Here is an 18,242-nt window from a genome sequence, read left to right on the forward strand (position 1 = left end):
AGGCCTGATCAGGCCAGTTTCTTCTTGCAAAGCTTGGTGTTATTATAGGATCGAGGGGCATTCAACCAGTCTCATCTCTCTACCCCTAGATAAAAGCTGTGACCAGATATCAAGATTATTATCATTCAAGTGTCCCTGGTCCAATCGAGCCATACCAAGTGAAGCACTCAATATGTTCTCATAAAGAGGGGACTGTGGGTCTTTCCAAATTTCACAGATCTCCCCCCGGGCAATAAGAATCAAATATAATAAAAAACCTTTTTGAATTGCCAGCAGCAAGTTCATGAGTTCATCAGTTCATCGTCAATACCAAAAATTGCTATGGAAAGATTCAGGTTGATCTTAACTTTAAAAATGGCTCCAAGAGCACGCGCCACTTTCTGGCAGAATCAGCTTAAATTAGGGCACTCAAAAAATATATGTATATCATCAGCAGCGGAAACGTCGCATGTTGAGCACTTCGAGGAGGCGAGAGGGGCAAATGTGGCTATTTTCATGGGGGTATAGTATAGTCTATTGAAAACATAGAAATGGTTCTTTTTTAGGGATGCCCGTTTAACACATGTATATAATGTTTGAAGAGATAAATCATACAAATCAACAGCTCTAGTGTTCAAGGATGACATCTTCCAAGCAGCATACTGTGGAGGAAGATTAGTATTGTCGGTATCCAAAAGTTTCTTATACCAATACCCAACCTCCTTTCCTATAGGGCTTGCATTCTGAAGGCGAAGCTCAATTTCTCAATTTTCACCAGTAAACTCTTTCTCTGCTGTATACCACGAGGCCAATTGTAGATATTTACATTTTGAGAAAGAGCTGCCTATTTTTGATCTTAATACATCCCAAGGGTGGACTCCGTCTGAAGACATAAGATCAGACCAAATCGCGATGCCAGCCTTTTAAATAGGCAATGCAAGACTATCCTCCAGACATGCAGGTAACCCGGGGTAATCCCAATCATAATAATAGCCGATCCCCTATTTACTTCTGACCCTATACCACACTTTAAAAGCTGCTTTTAAAACTTTCAATCAAACCTTTTTGAAAAACCTTGTAGCCCCAAACTTATATAAAAAACCCAATCCCCCACCCTCGAACGTGGCCATTTCTCTCAATATCTTTCCCCAGTTGCTTTCCTCGGTTATAGTAAGTAGCATCCGAATGTTTTTGAACTAGAAAGCAAAAGAGTACCAGACCAAGTCCGGGAGAGTAAGACCTCCCTTCAGGAGTTTACGTCTTCCAGGAGAGCCTGGCACATTTATTGGACCAGATGAAGCTGCCTATTTTGCCTTAGATTTTACTGATATCCTTGCTATGAAAAGCGAGGGGGATGGTACTAAACAAGTATGTCAGTTTTGGTAAAATGACCATCTTTACCAAATTGACCCTGCCGGAGATAGTCAGATGTAGGTTTTTCCATCTGAAAAAGAGATGGTCTATCTCTTTAGACACCTTCTTCAGTTTGATCCAGGGAATATCATCTAGGTCTTTAACTATAATTACCCCCAGGTATCTGAATTCCTTACTTAGTCTGCCAGCCCATTTGTTGATGTTCCAGCACATGATCTCTGACTTAGAGGAATTGGCAAGATAACCTGAATATGAACCAAATGCCTCCAAGAGAGCTTCCACTCTTGGTAGTACCTCCACTGGGTCATTAGTATATAGCAGCAAGTCATCCATGTACAGGGCAATCTTACTACTATATTGATGGATACTAAAGGGAGTGATTGATTCATCCAATATTAAAGCTTGAGCAAGAGGCTCTATATATAGATCGAACAGTAAGGGCGAGATGGGACAGCCCTGTCTTGTTCCCCTTGTTATATTAAAGCTTGCTGTTAACGTGCCATTTAACAGGATTACTGCGGAGGCACCCTGATAACAGCTGATCAGGGTATGTATAAAGATTGGTCCGAATCCCATCATCTTTAGGGTTTCCCAGATGAAGACCCAACAGACCCGGTTAAATACCTTGGCTGTGTCGAATGCCGCCACTGCCAAGGGGTCTGACTGGGCCACCACCAGGTCTGTACTGCCTATTAATTGGAGCGTTTGCTCCTGAATATACCTCCCTGGGATAAAGCCCTTTTGATCCATGTTTATCAGCTGCGGTACTAGCTTGACAAATGTCCCTGCTAAGACACTATCCTATAGTCGGCATTAAGCAGGGAGATTGGTCTACATGAATCGACTTTAAGGGGATCTTTCCCCGGCTTCAGGGTGAGAATTATCATGGCCTCCTTCCAGGACTTAGGGACTCTACCTTTTGGACTGTAAATATAGTTAAATAGTTCACACAACCTTGGAACTAGCTCATCCTGGAGGCTCCCCAGGAATAGCATCAGTCCAGGCCGCCTTGTTCTTCTTGATCTTATTCATGTGCAGTTTTATCTCACTCTCAGTAATCGGAGCATCAAGAGAATCTCGGCTGCCCTCAGTTAATACCAGTTGTTCTCAGCCACTTTTGAATATTCTCAGAGCTGGGAGTTATTTCTTCTCTATACACATCTGCGAACAAGGAAAGAAGGCATCTCCTCCAGTTTGCATGAGGTCGTCCCACTCTTGTTAATGATTAATTCACTTATATTATTTTTAGCTCGGTCCACTCGTGCCTTTTGACTGTATTCAAAATTTTGCATATTGTGGGCTGTCAAATGGGCCTTTACCTTTTGTTCCAATTTCTCCCGATAATTTTAGTGCAAACGATAAAGATCATTAAGAGCTTGTGACAGTTTTTCCGGATGAGTCTGGGGGAAACTTGCCCTTTCGCCTTCCAACTTGATTATCTCTCCTTCCAAAAGTTCTTGAGCTTCTTCCCTATTTTTAGAACAGATAAGACTGTGTAGCTGGCCTCGTATATGCTCGTATATGTGTACATAGATGATATCTTCATCATATGGAATGGGGATGTAAACAGTGCCACGAATTTCGTAGCCTGGCTAAACAACCAGAATGAGTACCTTAAATTTACCAGTACTATCTCAAACACATCAATGGTTGTCTTGGATCTGAACATATACACTGAGGATGGAAGGCTGAAAAGCACTACCCACTTCAAACCCACCTCCAGGAACTGTTTGTTGCGATACGATAGTTTTCATCCCAGGCATCTAAGGGAGAATCTACCGTATGGACAATTCTTAAGACTACGAAGGAACTGCACAGAATTGAACGAATTCAACAAACAGGCAAAAGACTTAAAATCCAAACTTCTACAAAGACAATACCCTGTCAAAACCATTGACAAAGCGATGAAACGCGCAAAAAACAATCACAGGGAGGCACTCCTAGAGAACAATCCACAAGACAAAGGAGCAAACAAAAGACCTATCTGTGTGACAACATATACTTCCATATCAAACCAGGTATCGAAAGTCATTAACAAACACTGGGGAATATTGAACTGTGGAGACTTAGATTTTGAGAAACCAATGCATGCACATCGGAGGGGCAAAAACATTAAGGACATTGTGGTACACACTAGACCACGAGAAAACCCCACTAGAAGACAGAATGTGACGGGGGTCCAAGGACACTTCCCCTGTGGGGACTGCAGCTGCTGTCACCAAACTCAGAAAAGCAAAACCTTAACCTTTAGAAATGGCACATCATGGGAACAACGCCAATTTTCCAATTGTAACACAAAAAACGTGGTCTACATGATAACATGCCCATGTGGTCTGGAATATATAGGTATGACCACCCGACCCGTCAAAGTGAGGATAGGGGAACACAAAAGCAACATACGCTGCAAAAAAACGACGACTAAGATGGCATCACACTTTTTGGAACGCCAGCACTGCATTAATGATTTACGCTGGACAGTTATCGAACGTCTACCCTCTGAAACAGGCCTGTTCCAGAAAGAACAACGATGGGTGTTCCGCTTGGGAAGCCATGTCACAGGTCTCAATGACGATATCCCATGGAGCCAAATCACCTGACCACAATTGGGATACTAAAACGTCATTAAAATCCCCCTGTGTATGTTGCAGCAAAGAAAGAGGCCATAAAACTGATAACATCCTGATGGTTTTTCCCAAAACGGCGATTTAAGTGAAATGAATGGAACTTTTTATAGAAGAAACACGTACACAAATGGATGAGGAGAATGTATTTAACATTTCCATTTATGCCTCTGTTCATAAGAAAAACGGATTATTAATTCACCACTTGGCATACTCTGAGTAGCGACTAAACAATAAAACAGTTCTTCAGGGCAAAACCTCTAATAGCTCGAGGTACTATACAGCATTAGTGATCAGTGCCATACATAGATACGACCGCGCATGCGCCAAAAAACTAGTTAACCAAGGCGCAGAAAAAACGCTTGTGCGCATGCGCGTTCCCCTTTTTCAGAAAAGCACACAATCCGAGCATGCGCGGAAAGGACCAGTGGCAACAGGAATCAGGGCCCGAGCTCATGAGTGGCTGGGGAGCGGATAGTCCTTATTTGTACAACCTGAAACCCGGTAATTAACGTATGAGAAAGGGATACATGTTACATGTGGTCAGTACACATGTATACGATAGGCGGCGACACGGATGTGCCTTATAAGGTCACCTTCCATTTCCGCCAATTAACGAATGAGATAACACCTAAATCCTCAATATATACCGCCAAGCCGCTTGCCTATGCATTCACAGCGGAGCAGCACAGGGTGGTAGAAGGAAGCCAATTTAGGCGTATTTCGTGAGTATATTGCAACAAACGCAACTCCCAGTTATCCAGATGTAATGTGGAGTTAAACAGTGAGTAAAAGGAACAACAACACTGAAACCACTTCTTTACCCTCATAGATTGTGGATCCACCTACCTACCTTGATGTCCAGGATTTGCTCATGAGGCAATATACTACAATGACCATGAGTATGTCCAAAAAGAATGAATATAAACAAATGCCTTAAGTGTGTCTTACATGTTGTGTGTCTTTTGTGTCTCTTTTTTACAGGTTTATTTAACTGTTTGGGGCTCCAGGTGACTGCACCTGTCTGAGCCAATCCTATATGGTAACCAAACCTAATGGATTTTTCTTTTTTTCAGGGCATGCAATTGCATGATCCGAAAGAACCGCTGTAGGCACATTGTAGCCTTCCTAAGATTGTTATCACTTTCTAGATAATTAAGATAACATTTTTTATATAGAAAAACGTGAGTAGGGTTGGGAAGTTGTGCCCCGTCCTGAAGAAGGTACACCTGTACCGAAACATGTCGACGCACACCGGAGGTTTTGTCCCTAATTAAGACAACCAACCTCGTTTTTTGCACACCCTTTTAATAGCACCAGCTAGGGGTACGGAATAAAGTTTTTTCGCATCACCCACTAGCCAGGTACTTTTTAACCTTTCACCACACCCTTCACTCACATTAATCCCTTCACTTGCACTCAACACACACCACACATAGTCAACCTTGTCAACGCTCCCGCGTAGTCGCAGGTCGTAGCGTGCCGCATCCCTTTAGCGGGATGCGAAGACCCCGATGATGAAGCATGACACCAAGGGGCCTGTTGGTGTGTGAGGGGTATTTTACACAACACTGAGTGTTCCCCATCCTTGTGGTGCACACCTGAAGTGGGATTCTTCTTGTTTATTTATCAGTGCCCGTGGAGTAGGAATCCTATCTTTGTACTCTACCTCCCCTCTCTGTTATTTGTAGTCTCTTGTAAGAGACAGACCTGAGCAGATGATTGCTCAAGGTATTTTCATGACCAATCTTTGCCTCTGTGGATATCTAAGCCCATTGATGTTCCATGAGATAAATTTTATTTTACTGCTCATTAAAGCTACAACTTCTCCCTACTGGCAAAACTTAATTCAGACATTCTAAGGATGGCTTGAATTTTAAAACAAAGTTGAGATTTAGGATATTTTTTTGTTTTGTTCCCATTGCGACCCCACCATTGCCCCCCCACCTCATCCCCTCCCTGCCCCTGTGGCCCCATTACCCCCACACTGCCCAGGGGAACCCCCCCTTCTCCTCCTAGCATGCGCTCTGTGGACCAGGTCCCCTTGACGTGACTATAGAAAAAGAAATCCATTATATATATTCTAAACCAGTCCCTCCAAGAGTGCCCAATGATACAATCATTAACAGCAGATATTGAATAAATACTCCTACCCTCCCAACCCTCCTATACCCCACTCCCATTCCTTATTTTATCATTGAGGGCACTACTTCCTCAATTTGACGCAAATTATGCATATGGTTATTCCACATAATGCGGAGGGATGCTGGAAATCTCAATTGTGCCTTAGCCCCCATTTAGTTTAGGATTGCCATTCTTTTACCAAGCTCCCATTGTTTTGTTGCTGTGATGTAGTAAATATCAAACCTAATAGAAAAGGAAAACAAGTTGGAGAAAGAATTACTTTTGATCAGACCTGCTTTCAATGCCAAGGATAAGATTTTCTCCTTTCCAAAGTATGTAAGGAAATTTAGTAAAATGTACATTGGCTTTTATTTTGCAAAATTCCTTTTGTATGGGTCCCGATGGACTCGCTGAATATCCAGACCCAGATCCAGTTCCGGGGAGTTCTTAAGGATAGTTTCTTTTAAAAAGAGAGATCACGTTTTTAATGTCTTCCCCTCCAAGTCCTTAGGGGCAGGTAATTTATCCATTTCCATTGAGGATGAATGTAATGCTTCCTTAATTTTAGGGATTTCATATTCTAGAATGACCGTTCTCTGAGAGACCTCTTCAATTTTTTGTGCTAATACCTCACAGGAGGCTTGAATGGCAGCTTGATTAGATTCTGAAACGGAGAATCTTCTCCCGATATCCTCCTTTAAGGCTAATAGAATATTCGCTAGCGACCCAATCTCCAAGGTATTAGGGGGTACCATATGAAGTGGGCCAAGTGGTCCAGGTGGTTCAATAGTTAAAGAGGATGAAGCTACATCCGCCTTCTCCATTACTGGGAGTATACCCAGCCCATTTTCTTGGATTTCCAAAGCCGAGTACCTATTCGATATTTCCACAGAGGAGTGAATGACTGTTCATTGCTTGTCAGATGCATCAGGCACATTCGTTGCAGCAGCCACCCCCCTACTGCTTCATTCATTACCCCAGAGGGAGACGGGGCGGTGGGCTGGATACTTTCCTTAGGCGCAGAGGGATTCGATGAAGGAGCACGCTGTATACTGACAGATGCCATGGTACTTCTTCTATTTAGCCCCCTATCAAGTGGAGTAGATAGCACCTTATAGAATGTCTTCAACGATGGAGTTATTCTAACTTTAGAAGACAGGACTTTCTTAGCCCTCCCTTTACCGTTTCTACTGGCTGGAGGGGTATTCTCTGTGGTAGCTTTCCCCCTGCCCTGCCTAGCAGTGGCCCTTACTTCTGCAACAGGAGTCAGTGCCTAATTCAAATTTTCCAGCCCTGTTGCGCAGAGTATACCGGCAAATAGTTGGATTAGTAATAACACTGCGGGGTATGCTGCAAGGGGCACTACTCGCACCATTCTCCATACTAGACTGGGAGTCCACCCGCAATAATATTTTCCCGGCTAAATCTGCTAGGCTCGCCTGCGCAGAATGCACCTCACTGAATAAGTCAAAGGCAGACAACGCACCCGGTAAGTCTGGTAGGTCCTTAAATTGAAAGAGTTCCAAGTTCTTACCAAAGCCTTTGCTGGAATAAGCAATGGGAAATGCAGCATGCTCAGGGGGTAAAAGGGAGCAACCTCTTACCTTGCTCCAACTTCCCAGTGCACTCCCCCGCGTCTGCTCACCACACATCCGAAGGACGTGCTCGCAAGTGCTGGCTCTGCCAGCGAAGACCCAGAACTGCAGACCGAGGATCCGCCACCTCCACCCCCGCGCTGCACCAAAAACCGCAGAAACGCTGCCTCAAGCCTCAAACACCATCTGAAAAGAAGGAGAGAGAACGCCACTTCTGAGAAAAGAAAAAATAAACTGTGAGCACTTTCTTCCTTTGGGTGACTTAGAAAATAACAATAAAGGAAAAAAAGAATATACCCAGGGCTAGGGATTGTGAGGAAGGGGGTTCGCTAATATTACTTTACAAAATCATCTTCTGAAGTATTCGCCGTGATCGCCGGGCCCCTTGAAGTGTCGTAGTAGCGCACGCCAGGGGAACTCGACCACGACCGTTAGCTTCTGGCCGCCATGTTACCCCGTCAGGGCAGATGTCTTAGGTACAAATACGTTAAAATTATTAAGGAGTGGGGAGATATGTGTAACAGTGATGAGAACGCAGTGTGTGCTCTGGGAGTGATTTCAAGAGTCAGTGTCTGTTATTTTATAGTTTGTTTAATTTTTTTCTAACTGTATATTTTTATTGTATGTAGTGAAATGTTACAGGGTACTCCATCAGTATTCGGGTAAGGCTCTCTTTTTTTTACAAAAACCCAAAATAAAATATTTATATTTAGTTCTCAGACCAATGTATGGAAGACGATCCTTTAAAACACACCTTTCCATCTCTCTTCATGAAAATTAATAGGTCCGGCTCCTCATTGAGAGGGACCAGAATGGAGGAGTTGGGCATCATTAGGGCTTAGTGGCTGCTTTGGTTGACAGACAGAATGGCAGTGAACGCACAAATGATTGGGTCTCCATGCCCCAGCATTATCTCTCCTTTACTAGCACCAATATATCTGGAACTATCGAGGCTAAGTCATAGCTTGGAGAGGAGGAGATGGGGCATCAGGAGAACCACGGATCCGTAGGAGGCAGGGCATTTATTGAGAGGTATGTATCACTGGAACAGAAACAAACGTAATCTCCAATGCTTAAGTGGATGGTTCCTGAGGAAAGCAGCTTTACTTCACGAGCAACAGTCATAATATCCTGGGGATGCTGGCGAGGAGGGAAGCAAACTCTCTCTTGTACAACTCGGAGCCTGTACTAAAGGGCTAGTGGAGTTTGGATATCCTGGAACTTTTTATCCCTTGTCCAACCAATTGGTCCCCATCAGCCTCCAATATCCAAATTAATGTGGGCTGGAGGTAGGGGAGGGAGTGGGGGTGCACGTACACACACCGCTCGATTCAAAGAATTCTCATGCATTCATTCACACTCAATTTGTTTATTCATCCTCACATTCATACATAGATCATACCTCCGTACCTGCAACCATAGGCAAACTCTCATTCATTTATCTGTATACACATCATTCATCCTACATCATTATCATTAAGTTATTCATGTTCTTACAGTCATTCTCATACTTTTACAAACTTGCATCCAGTCAGCCATTCACCTCATACTCTTCACACTCATTCATCCATTTAGTCATTGACGCATCCATCCATACTCCCAGTAAATCCACCTGCCCTTTCCATTTCATCCACCGTCATACCTTGATTAATCCTTCGCCACATTCTCCTTCATCAACCAAGTCATCCATGTTTAAATTCTTATATATCCACACTCACAACAACACATATAAATGTTGACCAACTACCTCCACAAATGCCAGAGCTACTGGCTTTATCAACGGTGTTTATTTGCCTCAGCCACCACTGTCTGCACCTGAAGGTAGTTTCCGATTTCTCCTCTTCTCACGTGCGCGTGGCACTTCATGAAAAATGAAAAGATTCTCAGATTCTATATCAAAGATGCGTGCAGAAAAAGAACCTGGCAAACTCCTTTCACATGCTAGTATTTTAAGCACTCTGCGCAGGTTTCCAAGGTGAGTTGCCGTGAATAAAAGAATCTTTTGTTGTGGGTCGTGCCCTTTTGTCAAGATGTGTCAATATCTACCTAATTGGGTCTTTCTTGCTGGAGCATGTGGAAATGTGAAGAAGCACAAACCTTTAAACATAGCACCTTGTTAGCCGGGAAACCTTTTCTTTTTAGATTTATCATTCAAACAGGTATTTCACTTGATGTGAAGAAAATGTATTCTTTGGTAAGTCAATAGTTACAGCAATTATAGCAGGCATAAACTGGTTTATTCCTTCAGTCGGTATTTGGTTAGGTGGCCTCTGCAGAACTGCAGTGAAATGGCATCCTTTTCCCTGGAGTAAATGAGCTGATTTGCTATGTCCTAAGCAAGAATCTAGTCAAATACTAAACAGCGTCTTGGGAGCGATGTGACAATATATACATTTGGTTCAATATACTTATTTAGCTGCACTGATAAGTCACGGAAGAGTAACAGCATATTTTATTTTCCTAAGCTCGGTTTTTTTTTACTCCACAGTGGACTCAATATTACTTTTATGTTTCTAAAGCATTTTAGTGATTTCCCATAGCGTAATTGGCAGTGTTTTTGTTTGTAATATTTGAAAGAATATCCAACCCAACGTCGAATTTCCAAAACGTGTTCCTATTTAACTTTGTACACCATTTATTAAGGGGATGTACCATTTTACTCAAGATCATGGATTACAGTTCGTGAACATTTGGGCAATAAAAAGTTGGGTGAGCCCTTTCAGTCTCAGAATCTCTGACATGGAAGGTGAACACAGATTCATCTGCAAGTACTTAACTGAGTTGTCCTGTTGAGATGGAACAATGTACCGGTTTTGCAATTCCCCCGAAGCCTGATCAGACAATTTTATTAACCTTCCTTTATTTATACTAGACGCTCTCAAATTTAAAGCATCTTCACCTCTGTGGGTATGAAAATAATGTATACCAAAATTTACAGTTGTACATTGGTGTTCATATGCTGTGCTGATGTCCATAAAACAGCATTCCAATGATTTCTTTGAGCTCCGGCACGCCATGGTGTGTTGTAGTTGCGGTCATTTTACATAGTCTTTGCAAACATACGAGTCACAGAGACCTGGTAATAATTGGAACCAGTGTTGATGTAAGAACCGTCCGCCCACACAAGCAAAATAAATAACTGCCATCCAAGATCACTGCTTCCTTTCCTGACAAAGCCCTCGAAAAAGCCAACTCACAGAACACCTGAAGAGCAACATTCTTCTGGATCCCTTTCAAGCTGGATTCCGCACCAACCACAGGACCAAAAGTACACTGATCGCTGCCACAGTTGACATCAGAAACCTCCTCGACCAAGGAGAAATGACGACCCTTATCTTTCTCGACCTCTTAGCAGCTATCAACACCGCATCCCACCACACCCTTATCAAGAGGCTTCATCACGTTGGAATCAATGGGAACACTCTCAAATGGATCGCCTCCTTCCTCACTGGATAAACTCTGGAAGAAAAAACTGGAGAATCTGCCTAACACCTTTCACCTCTCCGAACCCAAGAACGTCGTCTACAGCATCATTGGAGGATTGTCCATCAGCCCTACATTGTTCTTCATCTATGTTAGTACTGACATTTTTGCCGTGTTTTCCCCTGCCTTTTCTGTTTCTAACCTCCTGTTTTTGACTGTGTGCTGCATTTCATTTTTTCCGATTTTAGAACTCTGGGCACTTTACCACTGCTGACCAATGCTGTAGTGCAAGTGCTCCCTGTGTAAGCTATATCTGTAATAGGTTAACAAGGGCCTATAAATCAAATGCTACTAGTGGAACTGCAGCACTGATTGTGCCACCCACCTGATTGTGCTATTCACCCTGCAACAATGTCTCGGACCTGCCACTGCAGTGTCTGTGGGGGCAGTTTTGAACTGCCATGTCAACTTGGCACGTGCACCACACAAAGGGGAGAGGTGCCCTGTTATTAAGAAAGGGACAGAATCTCAAAGTAAATTCACTAATAATTACAAGCGTTGGCATAGCCAATAGGTATCGCTTTTAGGACCTTATGTGTTTATCCTGATGTTTTGGCTGTGTTGTAGAGCATTGTGGCAGATGTGCATTATGTTGAAAAGTTATAATGAAAAGTCTTAAGCATTTTGTTACTTTTATAAAACCCAAGACAACATTATATACACGGAGCAACCTGATTAAAACAGATTTTAATATAAAAAAATGTGTTTTTTTTGTACTTATGTGGTGCAGTGGTATTATGTGGAGTGTATTTGTTGCATTGAATAGAATGTAATTATGTGACGTGTACTTATGTGGCACTAAGTGTTATTAAATTGAGTGAATTTATGTTGCATTGAGTAGAGTGTAATTATGTGGCGTGTAATTATGTGGTCCTGAGTGATATGTGAAGTGTATTTATTTTGCATTGAGTGTAGTGTAATTATGTGGTGTGTAATTCGGAGGTACTGAGTGGTATTTGTAGTGTATTTATGTTGCATTAAAGAGAGCGTAATTATGTGACGTGTAAAAATGTGGTATTGAGTGGAATTTTGTGGATTGTAATTATGTTGCATTGAGTATAGTGTAATTATGTTGTATTTAATTATGAGTCAGTAAGTGGTATTATGTGGAGTGTATTTATGTTTTATTGAATAGAGTGTAAATATGTGACATGTAATTATGTGTTAGTTAGTGGTATTATGTGCAGTGTATTTACGTTGCATTGAGTAGAGTACAATTATGTGGTGTGCAATTATGTGGCACTGAGTGGTATTATGTGGAGTGTAATTATGTTGCATTTAATAGAGTATAATTGTGATGTGTGATTATGTGGTACTGAGTGGTATTATGTGGGGTGTATGTTGCATTTAGTAAAGTGTAATTATGTGGCATATAATTATGTGGTACTGAGTGGTATTTTGTGTTGCATTGAGGAGAGTCTAATTATGTGGAGTGTAATTATGTGGCAGCGATTGGTATTATGTAGAGTGTATGTCTATTGCATTGAGTAGAGTGTAATTATGTGGCATGTAATTATGATCAAGCAAACTGCCTGCGCCTCTCCAGAACCATGATGTTTGTTTTGTGTTGTTTGTTTTGTGTTGCCATTACCCATACAAATGCAGTTCTTGTCTGTACATCAGCAAGTAAAATGTGCACGGCTAACATTGCCGGGGAAGAACTACACTGATTTCTACTACGGTAGAGATGTCATCAGTGATGTCATGAGTGATGTCACTGACCATGTCATGAGTGATGTAATATGTGACGTCATCAGCAGTGGATTGCGGCCGCGCGAGTTATAGTTAGCTGAACTAACTGTAACGGAGGAATTTTAATGGTTTTGTATGAGTGAAATGTCCAGCTATCTATAACATGTGTGAAACCTATGGTTTTTTCAGTGAATTTCTAAGGTTTTTTAAATGCTAATTCCTAACCATAACATGGCTGAAACCTATGTTTTTTTTCAGTGAATTTGCAAGGTTTTTTAAATGCTAATTCCTAACTATAACGTGTCTAAAACCTATGGTTTTTTCAGTGAATTTCATAGGTTTTGTGAATGCCAATTTGTAAATGTATTAATTGTTAAATTTATTTTTTTGATAGTGATTTACTTCATTTTTTATAATAATAATTTTTAGCTATTTTATTTTTTAAATTACATTACATATTTTAATGTAAAAAAAATAAAAATAAATAAATGTTTTTTTTCCCAATATATTAAAATTAATTTCTATATTTTATTTTGTGGTAAACGTAGGGCACGCGCACCGTCCTCGCATACTACTGCGCCTTTGTAATCGTACTATACGCGAACCCGCGCCTATGTCTAATACGTTTTGACGTTACGCGTCGCATTGGCGCTTCCGCGTGATGTCATTTACGTTTGTACGGCGTACGGTAGGCGTACCCCGCAAAAAAAATTTCATGTTTAAAAAGATATGTCTATGTATTTAATGTACATTTTAAGACAAGGCATTATCTGAGGTAATCATGAAAATACTATTCATTTACTTTTAATAAGTGTATATTACTTTTAAAAGTAATTACACGAAATGCGGGGTACGTCGTACGTACGCGCACCGTAAGAGCAGCCTACTTGCAACCCATGTGACTTCAAAACAACTGATTTGATTGGTTCATAACACTTCCTATTCTTACTGTTGAAGGACCCCACCCATTTGAATAATTCTTCTTTGACCTTCTCTGAAGAAACCTCCTCTGGTGAAGCTGTTGTGTTTTTCAAGACACCTTCAATATGGCTCAACACCAGGATGAAGATTTGTCTGAACACTCTCCAGAAGAAGAATTTGTTGCTGAGGATTCAGTCCCCAAAAGGAAGGAAGCTCTGATATGAAAGTTTTTTACGATTCCTGCTTGAGAAAAAAAAGTAAATGCAGCAAAGGTAACCTGTAAGGTGTGTGGAACAGTGCTTTCCAGAGGCAATCCTAACAAGAAATATTATTTTGGAACTGCCAGCATGTTAAAGCATGTCAAGACACAGCATCCCCGCAATTATGCAAGAGCTGCATGCGACAGGCTTCGTCAATACCCTCCACCAGCTGTAGCCAGCACTTCTGCAGGACCATCAAGTCCTCATCCAGACATCCAACCCTATTTTGCTGATTTGATTATTTTATGTAAATTTTGTAAAGAAACTCTATGCTATGGAGAACAATCCATAGATTTAATTTGCAAGCGGAAACAAGACCACCGTTGCTCCCACCGTAAAAATTTTTTGTTTATTTTTTCCAGTTCTAGACTTTTTTGTTTTGTTTGAACAGTTCCCTTTTTTTCTTTAAAAAAAAACAACAAAAAAGTTGTTCAAAAAATCCAGAAAAAATGCAAAACAACAAAAAAGACAAAAAAAAAGTTCGTTTAAGAACTAACTTCACTGGTCAAAAAAAGTGCTATATTGGTATGATTTTCTGTAAACGATTTTTTGAATGAATGTGTAGTGCATAATTGTATGAAAGAACACATTGGTGGTGTATGGTGAATGTGAAAGTGCAGAACTATAATGAGGTGCTACAGCATAACTCTATAAGGTGTTTACTTGCAGTATACTGTAGTACTTCCGAAGCACATGAATGTAACATATGTACATAAATATGTTACAATTCTATGCTCCCCTTTGCACTGCTGGTGAATCTGCCTGGGTGAATTTATAAGTGGTTGTGTTTTAATGCAGTGAATGGATTAGTACATACTGATGAATGGGTCACTACAACAGTGCAACAGCAGTGACAGAGTGCTTGGTGAAAGTGTAAGAATACAGACTGGGGAATTGAAGGTGTGAAAGACAAGTGAGCATGTGGATACAAGACTGCATGCATAGTGCATAGGGGTTTGAAGCAGTCCTTGTCCTAAGGCCTACTTTGCTGCATGAGTATTTGGGTACTGACTAAATGATTACAGTTCTGCAAGCACAGTGGCTGACTGAATTTATAAATGCTTGAGTTTTAGCGCAGTGACTGCATTAGCACATACTGAATGGGTCACTACAATAGTGGAAGTGTAAGGATAAAGACTGGAGAATTGAAGATGTCAAAGACAAGTGTGCAGGTGGATAGAAGAATGCATGCATAGTGTATATGGGTTTGAAGCAGTCTATGTTCAAAGGCTACTTTGCTGCATGAGTACTTGGGTACAGCAGTCCTTGTCCTAAGCCCTACTTCGCTGTATGACTACTTGGGTACTGACTGAATGATTACAGTCCTGCAAACACAGTGCCTGACTGAATTTATAAATGCTTGAGTTTTAGCGCAGTGAATGCTTTAGCACATACTGCTGAATCAGTCACTACAACAGTGCTAGGGTAATGAGAGAGTATTTGGTGGAACTGTAAGGATACAGAGTGGGGAATTAAACATGTGAAAGACAAGTTTGCAGGTGGATAGAAGACTACATGCATAGTGCATAGTGGTTTGAAGCAGTCCATGTCCTAAGGTTCACTTTGCCGTATGAGTACTTGGGTACTGACTGAATCATTACAGTTTTGCAAAGAGACTGCCTGACTGAATTTATAAGTGCTTGAGTTTTAACGCAGTTAATAGATTAGTACATACTGATTAATGGATCACTACAACAGTGCAAGGGCAGTGATACAGTGTTTGGTGGAAGTCTAAAAATAGAGACGGGGGATTTTAAAGTGTAAAAGTCAAGTGTGCAGGTAAATAGAAGACTATGTGAATAGTGCTTCGGGATTTGAAGCAGTCCATGTCCTAAGGCCTACTTCGGTGCATGAGTACTGGCTACTGACTGAATAAATAGAATACTGTAAAGGGAGTGTCTGAATAAATCAATAAGTGCTTGAGTTTTAGCACAGAGAATGGATTAGTACATACTGCTAATGGGTGACTGCAACAGTGCAAGGGCAATGACAGAGTGTTTCATGGAAGTGTGAGGATACAGACTGGGAAATAGAAGGTGTGAAACACAAGTGTGTAGATGTTTGTAGAACTGCATACACACTGCATAGGCATTTGAAGCAGTTCATGTACTAAAGCCTAGATCACTGTTCTAACTTTCTACACCAACTGCAGAATGGTGCAGCATTCACACACATCTTCAGATTTATTATTTCTGATCTGTCTTGTTGTATAAGTGTTATGCGCAAACACAAACAACAACACATATAGAACACCCCAATGCATACTGATGTGTATGATGATCTATTTACATAGAGAACAAAACGTATACAGACTATCCTGTCATTGCAAATATAAAACACAATCTTGTGCTATAACTCTGTTACAAAAACTGATATATTGCCACAGCATGATTTTAAATTTAGATTTAAATGAAAAGTAATTCATTAATTAAAATTTAAAGTCTAATGATCTTAAGCTACATTTTAATTCCACATAAAAAAGATACACAATATCTCTTTATATAGTCCAGAATGTATTATTATTAAACAGTTACATTATTCATCAGACATCTCATGTTTTAGCACAGCTTTTAAAAGGAATTCATCTGGTACTTCTTCCACATCATACTGCTGGTTAGCTATTTTCAGAGTTTATAGCTTCCAAAAAATCAGCATCATTGCTTTCATTTAAAAATTCACAGGTGACATCTTCTGTACTGTTTTCCTCTGTCTCTTCCGTAATATTCCCCTCTTTATCCATAACAAATCTGTTATGTTCTAGGTCCTAGCACAAAAACATAAACACATCACTTTAACAGTTTTCTTAGTACATAATATAAAAGTAGGTTTACCAACTATTTTGGCCCCAAAAAATATTATGTAAATACAGTTGTCTAACAACATTCCATGTGGGAGAGTTTTAGTAGTTTATAGTCTTATATAAATATAATTGCTTATAAAGATATTCTATTTTTAAGTTTTTTCATAGAATTCGAAATCAGTCACTCCTTATGACAATGGAATATGGCTCAGGCTCTTATACTAAAATACAGTACTAAAAAATGTAGAATATGTCTATTCACCTTACCCCTTCCAAACTAGTAAATGTCTTTTACTAAAATGCAAGGGATAGTGTTGCTTGTCTAGAATAACACTGTGAATCTGTGTGTATTTAGGTACCATTCTGACACTAGTTTTTGAATACCTCATGTGTTTTCACACACATCAATCCTTAAAGACCTATCCAGTACTCAACTTTAACAAAATTAGAAACTATTCATAGCTTATATATGTTCAAAATACTCACAGCAGCACCTATTGAATGCCCCTCCAACAAAAAGTATTGTGCATGATGAGGACATATTTACATAGAGAAGAAAAGCTACACACAGTAACTTATCCTGTCCTTGTAAATATGAAAGAGTATTTAAAAACACACTGTGTGACATATTTTATGTTGAGCAATTTGGTCTCTTTCAATTATGAAAGTCCATGGTCTCTATTAGCCAACCATGTCTTTCTATTCAATACCATACAGGTATGTTGCAGAGAACTGTTCTGAAGACATGTCCCATTTTATACATCTCTGTAATAAAACTCTCTGGCACTTTTTGAATATATCTTCTGAGATAATGGGTTCCCAAGGACAGTCAGTATGCATATTAACTTTATCATATATCTTTAAAAGATACAAACCATCTTCTCACACAAATATACTCCGTCCATCTCTTGTTTCTTCAGCTGTGTAGAAGCACAACCCATTGACCACTTTTATAGTTACTTATACTTTACTTCAAAGTAATAAATAATAAAAAACTATACATTATAAAATAAGCATCTGTGGAAGACAAGAAAAAATACAGTTACTATATATATTTTACAACACAAAATAATTTGTAAAACATTTCATTTGTCTTTTTTGCTGTTCTCAGAATATATTGAACTTCACTAGAAATAGTGATTTCAACTGTACTCATCACATAACAGTGGGCAAATAAAAAGACAATCAATAAGATTATCTTAAAAAAAAACAATTCAACATTCTCATTTCTAAGAGCAATATCTTACCTAAATATGAAACAACTCAAACAATGATAAAATAACAAAACATTATTATTAATTTTCACAAACACTGTAAATAATATTGTTTAGGAATATATGCTGACAAAAAGTTCTTAATTGTTTTAGATACTTTTCCTCAAGGCCAAATAGTA

Source organism: Lissotriton vulgaris, chromosome 1_1, assembly GCF_964263255.1.
Source record: "Lissotriton vulgaris chromosome 1_1, aLisVul1.2, whole genome shotgun sequence".
Classification (NCBI taxonomy): Eukaryota; Metazoa; Chordata; class Amphibia; order Caudata; family Salamandridae; genus Lissotriton; species Lissotriton vulgaris.